Source organism: Pan paniscus, chromosome 5 (assembly GCF_029289425.2).
Source record: "Pan paniscus chromosome 5, NHGRI_mPanPan1-v2.0_pri, whole genome shotgun sequence".
Classification (NCBI taxonomy): Eukaryota; Metazoa; Chordata; class Mammalia; order Primates; family Hominidae; genus Pan; species Pan paniscus.
The window spans coordinates 165738837-165757921 of NC_073254.2; the positions used below are offsets into that span (position 1 = coordinate 165738837).

Sequence of the window (19085 nt, forward strand, 5' to 3'; positions counted from 1 at the left end):
ACCTGCATCAACAAAAGCAGAGGCAGGAAATTTTAAAGTATGTAATTTTAGAGTAAAAACAAAAGAATACAGATCTCTAAAATTGTTACTCCAATTTAATTATATGCAAACATACATTTTGGCTTACTCAAATACATTTTAGACTAATTAGGTACTTTACATGTTTCACATAACACTATTTGTTACAAAGACAATAGGTAAAAAGACAAAGATGTTATAGTAGTTCTATGAAGAAGAACTGGAAAAGAAAAGAAGTAAATATGTCTTGGATGTTTAATGTCCAAAGAGATAATATCAAACTTACTAAAATCAAGAGATGAACCATTTCATACACCTCACTTTAATATGAAAACATGAGTTCCATTATACTATTTCACAACCACAGAAATCAGCACATTGTAAATTGTTATAATCTGTTTGCTGTTACCTTCAGGAGTGAGTATGTGAGTACATGCACCCACATGCTTGCCAGGCAAACAATTTCAATCATTGCAAGACTAATACGTATTTAATAATCTCATTCAGTCATCAAATCTTTTCAGTATTAGGTTAGATACATGAGACTGTTTTTTATAAGTAAATATCTTTGGGAAACAGCAACATTCTTTTTAGAAATTGTGATTTATTATTACTCTGAGGAAAGGATTGATTTCGCAGAATCTTTTATTTCTGGCAAATGTCCAGCTCTAACTGCACTGTAGTGACTACATTGCAGGGGCACTAAATTCACCTGAAAAAAAAGTTCTGTGGTTTAATTAAGTTTGCATGTCCAAGTTGGAGTAGCAATCGATTCTATGATTTAATTTTGAAATTCTTCCATAAAATAAATGGAAGCATAATTGATTTCACCAGATTAATGGTTATTAATATTTAGTCAATATAATTAGGTGTACCTGGGCTAGAAAATTCAAAGAAAAATCTATTGTATTAAGAACTGCAGATTTTAAAGAGCACAAAGAACCTCTGTGCTCGAGCCTCTTTGATGTACAAGAAAACTGAGGCTGTTTTATAAGTTGATCAGTTTGTTTTCATCTATAAATTTGAATTCCTAAAATATGAAGGATTGTCGGAGAGAGATGTTTACCCAGTCTCTTCATCCTTACTCCTTTCTTTGAAAGACTATGAGTTACCCTCAAGTGTCCATGATACATGCACCAGAAATACACAATCCATGACTGAGAAGAATAATTCGATTCAAGAAAAGATGTCAGTGATATTTTGGTTTTGCGAACAATATAATCATAGAGCTTTTTCAGAATATTCTCTACCACTCTAAAAGCAATGGTTGCATGCACAATCAGTATTTTTAACCCCATTCTCCTCCTTGGGATATTCCAAGGAGTAACATCGTCCTGGGATACTGTTGAAGAGCAGTCTTAAAACTTTTAGAAGCAGGAGAATTTATTATGCTACCTTCTTTCCAAGTCACCCCTGTCCGAAAATGGAAGAGCATCTTTGGCATTTTTCACCAAAGTAAAAATCATGGTCCATGTGCTCAGTAGGTAGGTCATCCTCAGTACATGTTTTTTTACCTTCTAGGTGGACAACGGCCACTCTAGGGATCCAGTGGTAGGTAGGGATTGATCTTGAAGCTGCCCTTTACCTATTTGCCCTTTACCTACTCACCCTTTACCTATCATTTATCCTTCACCTGTTTACCAGGGGAGAGCCAGCACATACCCACTCACTTGAAAGGAATCTCTCCTCCCAACTTCCAAAGAGCAAATCATTCCCCACCCCATATTCTCTTTCTCTGTATGCCAAGCAGCTTTTTTGAAAAAGGCTGAAACACTAGGTGTATCAGTCAGGATTAAGTTATATTTTGGCAACAAATGTCCCCAAAAAATCCATGATTTAACAATCACAAGAGTTTTATGTCTCGATCATATCACATGCCCATCTTGGGCTGGCTGTATCTCTGCCTTATATCATATTCACTCCAGGGCCGTGGTGGATAAAATAGAAGCCTCTAGCTAGAATTTTGTGGGTCATTGAGACAGAGGAAAAAGAAAAAAAAAGATGGCTCTTAAAGATTTTGCTTTGAAGTGATGCAAGGCAATTACACTCATATTTCATCGTTAGAGCAAGTCACATGGCCAAGTTGTTATTCAATTATTCAGGAAAATATAAAGCTATTCCTGAAAAGGGCAGCAAATATTTGTGAATTGTAATACCATCATCCACATCAGGGAGCAAAAACAGTAGGAGGCAGTTTCAGATTCACAAGAAGTATTACAAAAGGGATCTACCTTTCTTAAGGAGAAAGTGGGGGAAGGGGCTGAACATACATGTTGGTGACCAGAAAAATGCTAAATGTAGAGTGGTGAGATGTACCTTTTTAAAAGCATACAATTTACTAACCAGCCTTAGACTTATAGTAGATGAATAAATAGAAAAATAGATGGATAAATAGCTAGGTAGATAATGGAGGAATAAATGGATAGATAGATGATAGAGAGTAGAGATAGATGATAGGTAGGTAGGTAGATAGAGATAAACACTCAAACACTCATACAAATTTAAACATAAAATATAAAACTCTACATGTTATTTTAGATTAAAGTTGTTCATTTAATTTTTTAACTAAATTCACAGGCATTATGCTCTTAAGTTCATACTTTTAAAACAGAAGTTTTGATATAAATGTTATTTTATTATCTACTTGAGTTGAACATGTAAATATAGAGTTTTCTATAATTTTGGAATAACGTTTTGCATTTCTCTGGAATCTACTTAGCTGCAAATTTACAATAAGATTTTTATAATGCTACTTTTTTTTACAGTGTTTGTATTTCCACTTTGAATCATTGTTTTCTTTTCATCTTGAGTGATGCCATTCAGTTACTTGATTTGACGTGGGTATAGACTCTCCTAAATTTCAGAAATGTAAGTTAATTTATCTAAACTTTTGTCCAATTTTATCCTTTGAAAACTCTGGCTAAATTCTCATCTTCTAGAGAACATAGAATTTTAACATTTTTATGTTTGTGAAATATACACAAAAATGAAAGTAGGAATCTTAATAATTCAGTTTCTCTTCTCTGTGGCCACTGGATTACTTGTAAGTCCCTGGAGACAATGAGAGGTGAGATAATAGTAATTCATTTAGCTCTAGTATAAAGATAGTGATAGAAGGGAAAAGTTTGTTTCCTCTATTCCTTCAGAAAACGCACAGAACTATTTCATTGTGATTAATTGTGGTGAGGCACAAATGTGAAAGCCAAACAATCTGGTCCTAATTTTTCTTTAAAGCAATACATCTGTCTACACACATAGAAAAACAAATAATAAATGAATTCAGCAAATTTGTAGGATACAAACTAAATGCTATTTCAAATATACTAAAAATAGTCTAACCAAAGTGTAGGACTTGTACACTAAAAACAACAAAACAGTAGTTGAAATATTACTGAAAAAAAAATGAAGAAATCTAAATAAATGAAAAGATATCCCATGTTCATGGAACAGAAAATTTAATAAGATTTGAGCAGTACACCTGAAATTATTTGACAGATTTAACACAAAACTCCAACTGCCTATTTTGCAGAAATGAGCAACCAGATCTTAAAATGCATCTGGAAATTCAAGGGTCCCAGAGTAGCCAAAATCATCTTGAAAAAGAAGAACAAAGTTGCAGGGCATATATCTCCCAATTTCAAAACTTAATACAAAGTTACAGCAATCAAGATAGTGTGATACTGGCATAAAGATAGACAAATGGACCAATAGAATAGAATTGAGAGTCCAAAAATCAACCCATACAGTTATGGTTAATTGAGTTTTGACAAAGGTGCAAAGATCATTCTGTGGGGAAATAGTGCTTTAACTGCTTCAACTGGATGAGTCAATGCATGGTGCGGGGACAACTGGATATCCATGTGCAAACTAATAAATTTGGATCCCTACTTCATATCATACACAAAATTTAACTCAAAATAGTTCAGAGACCTAACTGTAAGAATTAAAACTATAAAACTCTTAGTAGGAAAATAGCTATAAATCTGCATGATCTTGGATTAGGCAATGGGTTATTTTAGATATGATACCAAACGCATAAGCAACAAAATTAAAAACAAATAAGTTGAACTTCATCAAAATTTAAAAAGGACACCATCAAGAAAGTAAGAAGACAACCCACAGAATGGGAGAAAATGTTTGCCAATCACACATATTTGATAAGAGTCTACTATCTAGAATATATAAAGGACTCTTGCAACTCAACAACATAAAGAGCACCTGATTAAAATGAAGACAAATGATCTGAATAGATATTTCTCCAAAAAAAAATACAAATGGCCATTTAACACATGGAAAGATGCTCAACATCATTAATCATTAGGAAAATGCATACCAAAACCACAATGAGATACCATTTAACACCCACTAGAATGGCTATAATTTTCTTAAAAGAATAATAAGAAGTATTGGTGAGAATGTGGATAAATTGAAACCCTCCTACATTGCTGGTAGGAGCATAAATGATGCCACTGCATGGCAAGAGTCTGGAAGTTTCTTACAAAGTTAAACATAAAATTACCACATGACCAAGCAATTCCCCTCACTGGTAAATACCCAAGAGAATTGAAAAGAAATGTTTCCACAAAATCTTGTACATGAAAGTTCGTAACAGCATTATTTATAGTAGCCCAAAGTTGAAACAACTCACGTCTGTCAATGATGAATGGATAAACAAAATGTGATATATACATTTAATAAAAGAAACTATTCAGCCATAAAAACAAATGAGGTATGTTACATGGTGCAACATGAATGAAACTTGAAAACATTACGGTAAGTGAAAGAAACCAGACACAAAAAGCCACATAATGTATTATTCCATTTATGTGAAGTTTCCAGAATAGGCAAATACATGTAGAAAGTTGATTTGAGGGTTGCCAGAAGATGAGGGAAGAGAGAAATTGTGACTAATTATGCATATATATATATGGAATTTCTTTTTGGAGTAATGGAAATGTTCTGAAATTAAATTGTGGAGATTATTGTACAACACAGTGAATGCACCAAAAAATACTGAATTGTACACTTTAAAAATATAAATTTTCTGTTATGTGAATTATACTTCAACAAAAAATAAAGTAATACATCTTTATAAATGTTTGATTATTTTCCTCTATCATTGACAATGCTATTTGATATTATAAGATCCCACAAGTCATAGCCCTCATCTATTTGAATCATTTTGATTCTCAATGTAGAGGGAAGAGAGACACAATTAGATTATCTCAGCTACTACAGCTTTATGTGAAACAGAGACAAGAAGGCCTCACAAAGACACAGAACCAAAATATTGTTTAAAATACAACAATTGTCGTATTAGATCTGAAAGTGGTTCTGGTGTCTCCACAACTCTAATTATTGTCTTCTGAGAAACTGGCCACCTTTGATCTCTCCTCTGGTGTTCTGCCTTTGAGTATCAGTCAGCTATTTTCTCTTTTGCCTTCTATTGCTCTTGCTATGCATAACTTTGTCTTGAATGTCTCTCAGTCAGATTCCTGCAGAATAAGCATGCAATTGGCTCATCCGACATATCCAGTGAGATTATCCTTGATTGGCAGAATGCTAGCTCCACACTTCCTACAAGAACACTGGCTACTCTACAGATACCCTCTATATTCTGGGAAAAGATTTCAGTATCATATAATATAAAGTAAGGAGAACTCTATGTATTTCTTCCCAACATGGATATTCTGATGTTTTCATGAGAAAGCATCAGTCAAACCCAAATTGAGAGATATAATGAATAAATCTATGCTTTTTAGAAATGGCAATACCACAAGAGACAAACCAAGGCTGAGGGACTCATCTTGATGAAGACAAAAAAAGACATGACAACTAAATAAGATTTATGATTCCAAATTGGATCCTGAGCCAGAAAAAAAAAAAAAATGCCATATTGGGCCTCCCAGTAAAAATGTAAAAGAACTACAGGTTAGATAATAGTATTGTATTGATGTTAAGTTTCCTAATTTTGAAGATTGTACAAAAGTCATGTAAGAGTATGCCCTTTTCTATTAGGAAATGCACTGTGATGGTTAATATTGAATGTCAACTTCATTGGATTGAAGGATGCAAAGTATTGTTCCTGGGTGTGTCTGTGAGGGTGTTGCCAAAAGACATTAACATTTGAGTCAGTGGACTGGGAGAGGCAGACCTACCCTCAATCTGGGTGGGCACCATCTAATCAGCTGCCAGGGCGGCTAGGATAAAAGCAGGCAGAGGAACATGGAAGGACTGAACTGGCTGAGTCTTCCGGCCTTCATCTTTCTCCCATGCTGGATGCTTTCTGCCCTCAAACATCGGACTCTAACTTCTTTAGCTTCTGGACTCTTAGACTTACACCAGTCATTTGCCAGGGGCTCGCAGGCCTTTGGCCACAGACTGAAGGCTACACTGTCGACTTCACTACTTTTGAGGTTCTGGAGCTCAGACTGGCTTCTTTGCTCCTCAGCTTGCTGACAGCCTATTGTGGGACTTTACCTTGTGATTGTGTGAGTCAATACTCCTTAATAAACTCCCTTTCATATATATATATCCTGTTATTACTGTCCCTCTAGAAAACCCTAATACATATGCATTAAAAATTTTTGGTGAACTATTCTCAAATAGTTTCCTAAAATTCATAAAATTTATGTATATATGATATGCATATATGATATGTATTTGTCATATTAGGATATATTATATATAGCATATATTTATAAGGTATATTCATAATATGTATGTAGTATTATATTATGGGCACATATATATTTAATATAAATTTATCCAATACATACACATAATCACATAAAGAGAAAAATATTAAAAGAGAGAAGATAATTGTATAGCAAATGCACAAAACATTGCTGGTTAGAGGATCTGGGAAAAGAGCATTCAGAAGTTTTTTGAGCAATTCTTCCAACTTTTTTCCAAGTTTAAAATTATTTTAAAAGAAAAAAAAATTTACAAATGGATAATGAGCTATGTACAAGGAAGCACTAAAAAAGGGGGTCATGGTCATGGCTAAATTATGATCCAGATTAAGTGTACCAGTATACCTTGGAGATATTGTGGATTTGGTTCCAAAGCAGCACAATAAAGTGACTATCACAACAAAGCAGGTCATGCAAATTTTTTGGTTCCCCGGTGCATATAAAAGTCATATTTATACTACATTTTAGTCTCTTTAGCAGGCAATAGCTTTGTGTCTAAAAAAAGTACATGCCTTCATTTAAAAATGGTTTATTGCTAAAAATTGGTAACAATCATCTGAGCCCTTAGCCAGTTATAGTCTTTTTCCCAGTGGAGTTTCTTGCCTTGATGTTGATCTGCTAACAAATAAGGCTGATAGTTATCAAAGGCTGGGATGGCTGTGGCAATTTCTTAAAACAAGGCGGCAATGAAATTTGCCACATTGCTGGACTTTTCATGAAAGATTTCTCTGTACATGCAATGCTGTTTGATAGCATTTTCCCCACAATACCACTCCCTTCAAACTTGTAGTCAATCTTCTCAAATTCTGCGACTATTTTATTAAAGATGTTTATATGATATTTTAAATCATTTGTTGTCATTTCAACAATGTTTATAGCATCCTCACCAGGAGTAGACTCCATCTCAAAAAACCACTTTCTTTGCTCATCCAGAGAACCAACTCTACATTTGTTCAAGTTTTATCATGAGATTACAACAGTTCAGTCATGTTTTCAGGCCCCACTTCTGAATCCAGTTCTCTTGTTATTTTCACCACATCTTCAGTAATTTCCTCCACTGAAGTCTTGAGCTCTTTAAATCACCTGTGAGGGTTGTAACCACGTTGTTCCAAAATTCTGTTAATGTTGATATTTTGACCTCCTCCCATGTATCACAAATATTCCTAATGGCATCTAAAACAATGAATATTTTGAAGAAGTTTCAATTTACTATGCCCAGGTTTATAAGAGTAATCACTCTCAATGGTAATTATAACCTTATGAAATGTATTTCAAATATCTTAGTCACAAAACAATTCTGCTTCATCTACTTGTGGCAGTCTTTCTCAGGTCCAATAAATCACTTGGATACTGCTTGTAAGAAAATGTGGAACGATAGTCTTTTCACCAATGATAAATATTTGCTCCAATAATATAAATTTTACACTTTGCTGATTCATTGCCTCTAAAAACCCAAAAAGTTTTCAGATTGAAGGCTGAATCACATTGTACTCTTTTTAAAGACATTTTGGAGGGCAAAATGTCAACCCATGTATCAACAACCATGCACTTGACTCAAATGAAGTGGGAACAATATGAAGAGCTGTGACCAAGTTGCCATAGTTGTTGACCTGAGATAGGGGTCAGCAAACTTTTTCTGTAAAGAGCCAGATAGTAAGTATTTTAGGTGTTGCAGGCTATATGACTGCTGTTGCAACTACCCAACTCAGCCTTTTCACTACGAATGCAACCATATACAAAATGTAAGGGATTGAGCATGGTTGTGTTACAATAAAGCTTTATTACAAAAATAGGTGCAAGCTTTAGTTTTTTGACCCCTGATTAATGGAATGGGCACATGACCTAAGCTGGCACGGTAAGATTCCTCCCTCAACTGGAGAAGAAAAGTGTTTAAAATATCAGACTACAACCAAAACTGAGTGCTACTTGCAGCCAACTTTCCAGCCTCATGGGGACAACTTGGCTGAAAAAATGGAGCTAACACATTGAAAGAAGCAAATACAAGAGACAGAATCATCTCAGTATTCAAGGATGTGAATCATTTTTTTTTTCCTGAGGTCAATGCTTCCCCTGACCTTTCTGTGCTTTGGTTACATTAATCTATATCGTCCCTTTCTTGGGATAAGCTGATTCAACCTCTTTCTATTGTTTTATTATCCCTGGCTAAGTAATCTTGGTAGAGTTACTTAAACTCTCCAGATCTCAGTCTCTTCACTTAAAATATGTGAACAAAAATGAACCTACTTTACCAGATTTATATGGACATTAAATGATATATGGGAAAGTGCATAGAGCAGTGTCTGGCAAATAAAAACACTAGGCAAGTATTGATTATCATCATCGTTATCATCAAACATTATTAATAGTTTGGTTGGTTCTGAGAATATAACATGTATCTAGAATATTATATTTGCATTAAGAGAGAGGAGAGTTCGTCCACAGAGGTAAACCTTGGCAAATACAGCTCATTAATTTTTCTCTTCATAGTAAAGATTATAGTGGCAATGGAGGGAAAGACCTGTCAATAATATGGATTATAAGACTGATATCTTCAGAATTCAGGAATAAATGTGCTAAATTAAACAGAAGCATGGCCATAAAAATAAGCAGTGAAGCCTACGTTTATAACACAAGGGCTTAAGTCAGATTGATTTATTTCTTAACTAAGTTGTTCTTCAGTAAATTGGAATTTGGCAATATATCTTATTAATCATTAAAATACAACCAGTGCTTCAATAGTTTGAGATGCCAGATAGAAACTACTTGTGAAAATCCAAACCATAATTAGAGCAAGTTAAATAATTCATATCTATTTTAAAACATTTAAAACATCCATTTTTTGATAATCATTTCTTTATTCTCTTTATAGTTTTATTTCTCACATATACATTTATAATACGATTTTGTTTGGCTGAGGCTGTCAGCATCCCACCCATAGCCCTTGCTTTTAGCACTTCAATGCACACAGCTCTCAATGCCTAAGGTCTTTGCCCAGGAGCTTTCACTTGCTGTTAAAGCACACTTTGTTGTGCAACTGGACCAGAAGTGCTGAAAAATACCCATAGAGCACCCTTCAACAATGACGGATGGGAATTGGTATAAATGTACTCTGGCTCCATCGTCTCCTCTGCTGGGACAACTGAGGAGTGCTTCACACTGGCTGTCTGAGTTTATCTAGTGGGGTTAAGCTCCAGTTGTCCACAGTGGTAGTTGGTTATCTTCCTCGCCTTCCTACTAGGGTTGCCTTCATCCCACAAATAAACCATATGCACTTAAATCCTGATTTCAAAATCTGCTTCTGGGATAATTCAAACTAAAATAATTGATATCATACATTGCTCTATGGAGCAAATCTTCAGGATGGGATTCAGAAATTGAATAACTCCCTGGGCATAGAGTAACAAGAATCCCATTCCTAGTAGTATAGTATCAAATCTATAGACTCTCATTTGTGGAAGATTGGGTTCCCATACTTACGTAGTAGCTGTAGCATGAAAGAGACCCTACCCTCTTTGCCATAGCCAGAGGGAAGGCTGCTGAAAATCAGATGCAAGGTCTAATTGTGGAAGTATTTAAATTTCAAATAATGCTAAATTCACAGCCCCAGCAATTCTCCTATGCCAAATACAGAGTCGTCATAAAGAAGAAATGGGACCCAGAGACCTGAAACAGAAACATCTGGTCTTCTGTGCTTGAAAATCTTGAACCTTTAGATTATCCTGACCCCTCTGTGCTATGTAAGACCTCCACTCCCCCATGCTAGATAGCCTCTCCTTGCTTGGAGATCATGCAGAAGTCTCACTTAAGGAAGATCCAATATATAGATAACAAAGACAGAATAATAACCGAGGAACTCTTTCTCACAGATATCTGTGGTGATATCTAATAGCCATGGTGTTTTTAGAGGCAAGATGGGTAGGCATCCAACAAAGATGTTGCATGACGTGTACAACCTATAAGAACAAGAGCAGAGCAGAAGACAGTCATTAGTCACCATAATAGAAAATTGTTTTCTTACTCAATTTCCAAACCAGAATCTATTCTGAAAACTAGAGCCCTTCAATTGAAGAGAATGCTAGATCCCCTTCCCCTTAAGGAAGAATTTTGTAATGCTACAGCCAAGTACTTAAATAGTGATTTCCCCATTCCTTCCCACTTAAGGGATATATGGCCATTTACCCCAGTCATTCTACACAGAAGAAAGGAGCACATCCATGACTTTTAAAATCTGTCCTTACTTCCACTAACGGCTTGTACAGCAGTTACTAGGGTTATGCCTCAACACAGCCTTACTGGCGATGAACTGCTCTTCCATGAGAGGAAACGAACTATGTACCAAACATTCTGCATGGCCTGGCTAATATGCATAAGCAGCAACTGAGAGGATATACCTGAAATTGAGGGAGTAGAATATAAACTGGATAAGGGTGAACTCATTGTGAAGGGCACTCTCCTGTAACTCAAGATATAGCATCTCAGCAAGGACTTGTGGAGCCAGTCCTAATGCACTATTGGAATGGATCCTTGGGATTTGGGGAAAAAACACAGCATATAGTGAATGAGGCAAGAAGTTGAAATTGCCTAATAGGAGTATTTAGAAAGGGATAAAAAGACAAAGGAATGAACATGCTGTAATGTATTCAGAATATAGGACCAGAGAAGCTACCAGCTGACCCTGTCTCTGGAGAGGGCCCCAAGAATACTCAACTTAGATTGGCTCCTTGACTCATGGAGTAAAATCATCATAACATAAAAGGTAGTAGAAAACAGTAGAAATCCTTGAAACTGCCTTCACTTCAGGCAAGACAGTAAATTAGAAACAACCAATCCTGGATGGAATGGCAGAGATTAATATCTCTCTCAAAAGTGTAAAGGATACAGGAACATCATATCTCCCTCTAATTCACCAATCTGGCGCTTGCGAAAACCATATGGATCATGATGGATGAGAGTAGACTACATCACAGTCTTTCTGGGACTCTGGTAGCTCTCCTGATCTCAAGCACAATATAGTCCAAAGGAACCTCAATCCTCTAGACATTTCTCAGAACATCGCCTCCAGTCACAGTATTTGATGCAATCATTGGAACTGAGGATCATGAAGTTGCAATACTCCAAATGCCCTTGTAAGGCAAATGCACCTCAGAGGACTGGATATAATCCCTTCAAAGATTCAAGGGCCTGCAACACTAATGGAGGATTCAGAGATTTAGTGGTCTGTGGAATGCAGTAAAGGAAGTAAAGGACAAGTTACTGCATGTTGCAATTCTTACAATTAAGAAAGAGGAATTTCATAGTTATTTAGTAGATCTCTTTGGGTTGTGGAGAACATATACCACATTTGAGAATATTACCTCAGGCATTTATTGCATCATTTGGCAGATTGCCACTTGGGGTTGGGCCCAGAACAAGAAAGGCTCCATAGCAGTTTCAGTCTGTGGTATAAATAACAATGCCTTTGGGAACATACACTCCAGCCAATCCTATTACACTAGAGATGTTCAAGATAGACAGGGATGCTGTGCAGAGTCTGAAAACCCTGAAGCAGGGCTCTAACGAAAATTGACAAGAAATAGTGTATAAATATCTCAACTTCATTACCCCTAAAATAAGTTAATCCTGGTGCATGTTTTTCACTGGCTCTCTAGTGTTACCATAATGGGATTAAGTTGCAGACATTCATAGTGGTTAAGTGGTTTGAAAATGCACTGCTTCCCTTCCTTGTCTATTTCCTCACCCTTAAGCTTTTTTTTTTCTTTTTTTTTTTTTTTTAAAAAAAAGACAGAGTCTTGCTCTGTCACCAGGCTGGAATACAGTGGTGTGATCTCGGCTCACTGCAACCTCCACCTCCCAGGTTCAAGCGATTCTCCTGCCTCAGTCTCCCGAGTAACTGGGACTACTGGCATGCGCCACCAAGCCCAGCTAATTTTTGCATTTTTAGTAGAGATGGGGTTTCACCATGTTGGCCAGGATGGTCTCAATCTCTTGACCTCATGATCTGCCCGCCTCAGCCTCCCAAAGTGCTGGGATTACAGGCGTGAGCCACCGTGCCTGGCCACTCTTAAGCTATGTTTTGTCCCTCCCAAATAAGCTACTTAATTAGACCAAATTTGCCCATTTTTGTAAGTTAAAAATGGTTGAAGATCTGAAGTTTCATATGTTTCAACTTAATGCTTGAACTTGAATCCTTTATTTATGGTTTTGTCTGGAGCTACCAACGCTAAATAATTAGTTTCGCCTATTTTTTGAGTTTTGTATAAATGGAAATCATACTTCATGTATTCTTTTGTAACTTATGTCTTTTGCTCAATATGATGTTTTTCAAATATCTACATATTGTAGCATGTAGCTATGTTTCAATTATTTTTGCTTATGTATAGCATATTCCACTATCTGAAGACCTCATACTTTTTAAATTTTATTGTTAGCGGATAGATGAGTTATTTTCAGTATGGGATTATTACAAACAGTGAAGCTAATAAAATCCTGGTTGGTACATCCTTATGTATATTTGCACAAGTTTCTCTAGGGTTTATACCTAGGAGTAAAATTGGTAAGCCATAGAGTATGTCCATATACTATCTGTTTCTTAAAGAATATTCAAAACAGGAAAAAATAACCTTTACTGGGAGTGCAATTTAGTGTGTACAGTGGCTTCCTAACCTCTAATTTCTACACAGCATACCTCCAGTGTGTGAATTGTAATGCTGTTCAGCCCTGGGAAGGAAAGAGGCAGAAGCTTTTGATTCTTCTTAGAGCATACCTTTCCATATTTGCTTCTTGAAGAGCATAATCTCCCTAAGTTTTCTCTTTTTTTAAACAAATAAAGCCAACTCCTTTTGTCATTTCTTCATAGGGGCTATTCCCAATGCCTCTAACCATATTTCAATTGCTTTCTTTCAGAGTGCCTCCAAATTTTCAAATCTAGGGTCACCATGCAATTTGTTATCCACAACAGGTCAGTTTGGGGAATAGAAAGAAGTGCTAAAATAATGAACAGTTTTAACTGATTTACCACAGAGGTAAACTAGATCATCCCAGGCAAACCAAAATGCACTGTCTCCTTATTCATATAACACTAACTGTGTGTGTTCTCAAATCAAGTAAGGAATGCCTATGGAGGACTGACTTATATTAAATATTAAAGAAGAGTGGTTGGCTGCATTACACACTCCTATTTGTAATCCCAGTCTCAGGGACTTTCTTATGACTATATTATGCGTAAGTAACAGCACATAAACAGGAAGGGCCAAATATTGGTCTCTTCGTGGCAATGAGGTAATTTTACCTAGGTTTCAATTGTGTCCTTTAGGGAAATGGTGACTGCGTATTTAATCCTCAACTTAGTAATAAACACAAATCTCAATAGTATTTAGTATTCAAAGGAGATTTTTCAAAGGTACTAGCTGGTTGCTAAGTAACTATGAGAAAGAAAGTGAAATAGGGAAGATTTTCCCAGCTTCTCTTGTATTTACTGATTCAGAAAACAGTTCTCTTTTACATAGGACTTGTCTGACAATTTGTACTTGGAAAATTGAAAGTGTGACATTTCTACAAGCAGAAATATGCAAAAACTATTTTAGGCACAAAGAAATACCACAGGATTAGTATTTGTTTTTACAGAACAGTCTATCAGGCATCTCACTGTTTAAAAAACTGAAATGTCTGGATTAAAATGCAAAATGTTTGGGGAAAAGTCTAATTGCCTCAGAAATATTTGGATTTTCTCAAGTAGTTTGTTAATAATAATACTATTGCTAAAAGCCACTAATTACTGAAAAGCTACCTTGTGGTTGTCACTGAGTTTCAAACTTTGGTTACATTATCTAATAAAATCCCCTTAACAATTTTGTAAATTAGAAATTTGCTATTTAAGATAATGAAGCTCGAATGGTTAAATAAATTACTTCTCAGTTCCAAGTTAATAAATGGCTGAGCTGATACTGGAACTCAAGATCATTTAACTACAAAGGTCTTCTTTTTTTTATAAAATATTCTGAGGCTCCAATTTTGTTTGCTGCATCATAAAAGATGCTACAGTTCAAATAACATTAAATTAATCTATATAGAAAATATACTGCCAAGTCTGGAGGATACTAGGTTACCAAAACAACAATTCAAAATGATGTCAATAGAGATGTGGGGGCCAGCTTTTTAACAAATAAATTTTATTTTGTATATTTGAGGTTTACAACATTATGTTATGGGAACTAAAGGAATAATAAAATAGTTACTATAGTGAAGTAGATTAACATATCGATCACCTCATGTAGTTATTTTTATATCCTTTTTTGTTAAATTTACTTATTTAACAAAATCTCTAATGTAATACAATTTTATTAGCTATAATTCTCATGTTGCGCGTCTCTAGATGTCTAGACGTGCTCACTCTACATATCTGCTACTTTGTATCCTTTGACCTATTTCTCCCTATTTCTTCCTTCTCCCGCACCCCACTGTTCTCTATCTCTGTTTACAGTCGAGCATCAATAATGATGTTTTAGTCGACAATGGACTGCTTATACAACAGTGGTCCCATAAGATAATAATGGAGCTGGAAAATTTCCATAGTCTAGTGATGTTGTAGCAGTCACAATACATTACTTAAGTGTTTGTGGTGATGCTGGTGTAAACAAACTTACTGTGCTGCCAGTCATGTGAAAGCATAGTACATTCAATGATGTACCACACATAATACTTAATAATGATAACAAATGAGTGTTACTGGTTATGTGTTTACTGCATTATATATTTTGATTGCTAGTTTAAAATGTACTCCTATGTATTCAAAAAAAGTTAACTGTAAAACAGCCTCAGCCAGGTCTTTCAGGAGGTGTTCCAGAAGAAGACATTGGCATCACAGGAGACGACGGCTCCACAAGTATTATTGTCCCTAAAGGCCTTCCAGTGGGACAAGATGTGGAGGTGGAAGACCGTGATATTCATGATCCTGACCCTGTGTAGGCCTAGGCTAATGGGTGGGTCTGTGTCTTCATTTTTAACAAAAAAGTTTAAATAGAAAAAAAAGCAACATTTAAAAAATAGAAAAGCTTACAGAGTAAGAATACAAGGAAAAATTTGTTTGTGGAGCTGCATAATGTGTTTGTGTTTTAAGATGTTATTACAAAAGAGTCAAAAAGTTTTTAATTAAAAATGTATATAGTTAACAAGATACCGTAAATTTAGCTTATTATTTTAGAAAGAAAAATTAATAAATTTGGTGTAGCCTAGGTGTACAGTTTTATAAAGTCTACAATAGTGTACAATAATGTGTTAGACTTTCACATTCACTCACCACTCACTCACAGACTCACCCAGAGCAACCCCGAGTCCTGCAAGCCCCATTCATGGGAAGTGCCCTATAGAGGTATGCCATTTTAAAAAACCTATTATGCCATATTTTTACTGTACCTTTTCTATGTTTAGATACACAAATACTTATCATTATATTACAATTGCCTACATTATTAGTACAGTAGCATGCTGTACAGGTTGGTAGCCTAGGAGCAATAGGTTGTGCCGTGTAGGTGTGTAGTCTGTAGTAGGCTTTACCATCTCGGTTTATGTAGGTATATTCTATGCTGTTCACACAACAATGAAATCACCTAACAATGCATTTCTTAGAATATATCCCCATTGTTAAGTGATGCATGGCTGTATTTGACTGTTTTATTTTGGATTCCACTATAAGTGAGATCATGCACTATTTTCTTTCTGTATCTGGCTTACTTAGCATAATGTCCGCAAGGTCCATCCACATTGTAGCAAATGGCAAATTTTTAAGGCTGAATAATATTTAACAGCATATGTATCACATTTTCTTTATACAGTTGCCTGTTGATGGATACTAGGTTGTTTCCATATCTTGGCATTGGGAATAATGCTGCACTGAACTTGGGAGTGCAGTTATCTTTATGAAGTGCTAATTTCAGCTCCTTTGGATATATACCTAGAAGAGGGATTGCTGGATTGTATGGGAGTCCCATTTTTCATTTCTTTAGGAATCTCCATACTCTTTTCCATAATGGCTATACCAATCTGCATCCCCACCAACTGAGTACTAGAGTTCCCTTTTCTCCACACCCTTGCCAATGCTTATCATCTTTTGGATAATAGCAGTCCTAAGCATATGACTAAGAAGAGTGGCTATTAGACCCTCTCAGGGGGTGGCGGGGCAGGGAAATGAGAGAAGAAAATTTAATTTTGAAATTAAAAACTAGTGACTTACTGACTTATTTAAGTCTAGATTTTAAAGTATTCACTAAGCACCGAATGGGGCGCAGCCAACATATCAAAGCATTGATATTCACCAAGAATGAAGAAGTTTTAATGATGGCTACCATCTATGATTAGTCCAAATTCTGCCTCTATTTCTTAGATGGTTGCAGAAAAAGCAAAAGAGTCCTCTAGATCAGAGGTTATCAAACTCTGCCCATGGGCCACCGGCCTGTTTTTATAAATAAAGCTTATTGGGATACAGCCAGGACCACTAGTATTTTGTCTATGGCAGTTTTCACACTGCAATGGCAGGGTTAAGTAGATACAATAGAAACCAAATGGCTTCCAATCCTAAAGTGTTTTCTACCTTCCTTTCTAAAAAAATGTTTGCCCACCACTGCTCTAGATCAGAGTTTCTCAACCTCAACACAACTGACATTTTGGGCCACACAGTTTTCTGTTTTGTGGGGCTTGCCTGTGCAGGTGCTTGGCAGCATTTGTGGCCTCTGCCCACTAGATGCCAGTAGTCCTCCAGCAGGTGGGCCAACCAAAATATCTCCAGACATATTAGATGTCCCCTGGGGATAATGTCACCCCTATTGAGAATCACTGCTCTAGATAAGCAGCATTTTTTTTCCAAGCTTACTGCAAATTTCTGACACAAATTGATCTTCCATATCAATCTGCATAGAAACATATGAAGGAGCCAACTTGACAAAATCTTTATTGAAAACACAGAAATAATTTAAAAACAAACAATCTACAAACTCTCACCTCCACCCAGTCTGCCCAACAAAACATACTTGTACTCATACACCCTGTCTTCTCTCTCTTACAGTAACTGTTGGTCCTCCTTTCTAAGGCTAATTCCTCCATCCCAACACAATCTCATTCTCTCTTAGCTAATCAAGGACTTCACTACAGTAACTCTTTCCCCACTGCATCACCAATTTTTCTTTACTAGATCAGATCCATTAATAACATGTAGCTATTATTTCTCAAATCTTAAACAAAATAAACCTTCCTCTTCCTCACATCCCCTTCTAGTTACTGTTCACATTTCTTGGATACCATTTATAGAAAACCTCGTTGAGAGCAATGAGAACACATGGACACAGGGAGAGGAACAACACACACCAGGACCTGTCACGGGCGAAGGCGGAGGGAGAGCATCAGGATAAATAGCTAATGCATGCGGGGCTTAATACCTAGGTGATGGGTTGATAGTTGCAGTAAACCACCATGGCATGCATTTGCCTGTATAACAGACCAGCACATCCTGCGCATGTATCTGAGAACTTAAAATAAAATAAAGTTTTTTTAAATGAGAAAATCTTGCTGAGAGATATAACCCTTCAGATTCTAGAATTATGATGAATTCAAATGCAGTGCATAAGAAATCGATACCAAGATCTATCTAATGAAACTGAAGGCCGGATGCTATGGTACAGGCCTGTAATCCTGGCACTTTGGGAGGCCAAGGTGGGCAGATCACTTGAGGTTAGGAGTTCGAGACGAGCCTGGCCACAATGGTGAAACCCAGTCTCTACTAAAAACACAAAAATTAGCCAGGCGTGGTGGTGAGCACCTGTAAGCCCAGCTACTTGGGAGGCTGAGATAGGAGAATCACTTGAACCCAAGAGGCGAAGGTTGCAGTGAGCCGAGATCATGCCATTGCATTCCAGTCTGGGTGACAGAATGAGACTCTGTCTCAAAAAAAAAAGAAAAGAAAAGAAAATGAAGAGCACCAGTGACAAAAAGGTTAACCTAAAAGCAGTCAGAGGGGGAAAAAAAAAGCAGTTAACCTACAAAGGAAACTATTGATTTCTTATAGCAACAGTGAAAGCCAGAGGAAAGCTGAATAATATCTTGGCAGTGCCTGGGCAAGGAAAGGGTGCTGCCTACTCTTGAAGGCTCCACTGAAGGGTGAAGCCTCCACTGAAAGGGTCGCATCCTTCTGCGGTGCTAACTTAGTTGTATCATCTTTAAAAGACAAATAATGACAGTTAACACAGTACTTGCATTGCTTACCTTATAGTGCAATCACTTCATGTTGCAACAATGGAGGTAGTCTGGTCTCAGCATCTAGGCGGTAACAATTCATCTATATCCTGCTTTTTGTGATATTAGAAGCAAGGGTACCTGCTTAGAATG

General features: G+C 36.3%; 1 protein-coding gene across 1 annotated transcript in view; it reads right to left on the minus strand.

Annotated features, from left to right (window-relative positions):
* EPM2A (EPM2A glucan phosphatase, laforin) overlaps positions 1-10666 on the minus strand; it is a 124482-nt gene extending 113816 nt beyond the window's left edge. The window contains exon 1 of the mRNA XM_063605517.1: positions 10578-10666. The gene's annotated coding sequence lies outside the window, so the exon portion shown is untranslated. The remainder of the gene's footprint in view (positions 1-10577) is intronic.
* Positions 10667-19085: the final 8419 nt, after the last annotated feature.